Raw genomic sequence first — 2,249 nt, 5'->3', positions numbered from 1 at the left:
CCTGCAAGGCAAGTTGCATTTATTCTTCACATATAGTGAGTAAAAGGAGCTTCCCATTTTGGGTAGGAAAGGAAGGGGCCCTTATATGCACACAGGGATGTGCCATTGTAGTCTCTGCTGTCTCTCTAGTAGCTTCTAGTGTCTTTGGAATTCCACTTCCCCATTGAGCCAGGTCACCTCCTTGCACTCTGCAGTAGGTGGCTCTTGGCTCATAACCCTTGAGGAGGTCAAAAGGCTCAGTCCTCTGCAGGCACTCACCCGACACTGTCCAAGAAGCTGAGGCTCAGCTGAGGCTCCCTCCTTGTCATCACACCCCTGCATCACCTCTGCATGGATCCCTTTGTGCTAATCCCCATTTCTGACACAGTGCTGCGAGCTGCTGGTCCTAAGATTTCATTTTGAAAAGACACCTGGCTACACATGTCCAGCTTCTAGATGTCTCCTTCATGTACGCTAGAATCAGGAATATATATATATATATATATATCTTAAATTTTAAGCCTGAATTTTCTGCCTATAGAAGTTTCCCTTCTTCTTAACGGCCATATATCTCAGATATCTTTCTCCATCATCTGCATCTTTGTCTTGCCCACACAGGTAATGAAGGTCCCATCATCCCTCCATCCTCTGGAAGACACTAACTGTACTCAGCACATCATTCTTACAATCAGACACATCATCACTGAGCTGCAGACTGGGAAAGTGTACATACAGCAAGATCAAAACACAGGACACTGGCCATCACAATTTCAACATCCCAGAGGACAAACAGGAAGGTGGCAGGAGGCTGCTTGCTGCCAATTACTGTCTCAAGACACTGCGTTATCCTTGATGCTTCAAGAATATTATTCAGCACTTCTACAAGCATCCACAGTCAACCGTGCCAGGTAAGACAAGAGGCAAAAAAGATCTTCCTCAGGACATCTGTATTTTTTTCACAGGTAGCATGAGGCACTGAACCCTGTACCATTCTTTTATTTTCAAGAAACTGTTGCCCCCATACATTGTCGTTCCTTTTTCTTTCAGTACTTTAAGAATAATGCAGGACTGTTCTCAGGGGATGATCAGTTAAATGACCAGCAATAATCTGCACAACACTTCAAGTCACACTTTTGGTGTGTCCTTATCAGGTCTGACTTTCACTGTCCTTCAGCAAGCTTTTCTTCTCTAAAAATATCCCATAATAAAAATATCCCATTTATAGATATGTGGCAAGACCAATGTCTTCTATGGTCTGCCATAGGCCCATGTTTGTAAGAAATCTCACTGAAAACTCCTTGCACCTCCAAACCACCTCCCAAACATTTGTCAGTACTTATTGCTGTTTGGCTCAGTCACCTTTGAATCAGGCTTTGAATTCTTCCTTTAATGTCTTTTCAGATGCTTTAGTCAGACATTTGTCACCAACGGAGGGCTTCTGCATCAAGGCTACCCTTCCTTTATTTAGGGACTTTTTACAAGAGCATATAGTGGTAGGACAAGGAGGAATGGATCCAAACTAAAACTAGTCTAGGTTTAGACTAGATATTAGGAGGAAGCTCTTTCTGTGAGGGTGGTGAGGCCTGGCACACGTTGTCCAGAGCTGCAGTGGATGTCCCATCCCTGGAATTGTTCAAGGCCAGGTTGGATGTGGCTCTGAGCAACCCTGGCTAGTGGAAGGTGTCATCACCCATGGCAGGGCTGGAACCAGATGAGCTTTAATGTCCCTTCCAACCCAAACCATTCTATGGCTCAGTGATTCCTCCCAAGAGTGTTGTGTCTGCCTCGGTCTGCAAATGGTGGAACTCAGTGGCACAGGGTAATTCACAACCCAGAAGCACGGAGGGTTTCACAAGGCGCCAGGCAAGTTCACAAGGACACTGCACTAGTGTTTATGGTCACCCGAACGCAGCGTGGCTCAGGAGACCCATCTGTTGTGGAGGCAATGCCAAAGGCCTGTTCAGAAACAGGACACGTACAGTGTCCCCTGGCACACACCTGTCAGGCGGTGTCACAGCGGCAGGTGCTGTCAGCCCCAGACCCATCTGGTGTCCCCAGCGCCGCCGCTCTGCCGGCCCCAGACGCGGCGCAGCGCTGGCAGAGGAGCGGGGGGCTCTGAGGGGCTGCCGGCGGCTCTGGGGCTGACAGCCTCCTCTGCAGCACGGCCGCAAACGGCACAGCCCGTGCGCGGCCCGCGGATCCCAGGGAGCCGCGCCCATCCGCAGCGGGCCCGGCCCGACCCGGCCCGGCCCGCGGGAGCGGCGGGGGCG

Source organism: Onychostruthus taczanowskii, unplaced genomic scaffold, assembly GCF_017590055.1.
Source record: "Onychostruthus taczanowskii isolate IOZ18803 unplaced genomic scaffold, ASM1759005v1 scaffold24, whole genome shotgun sequence".
Classification (NCBI taxonomy): domain Eukaryota; kingdom Metazoa; phylum Chordata; class Aves; order Passeriformes; family Passeridae; genus Onychostruthus; species Onychostruthus taczanowskii.
The sequence above is the reverse complement of the archived record's forward strand: the minus strand, read 5'-3'. Positions refer to the sequence as shown.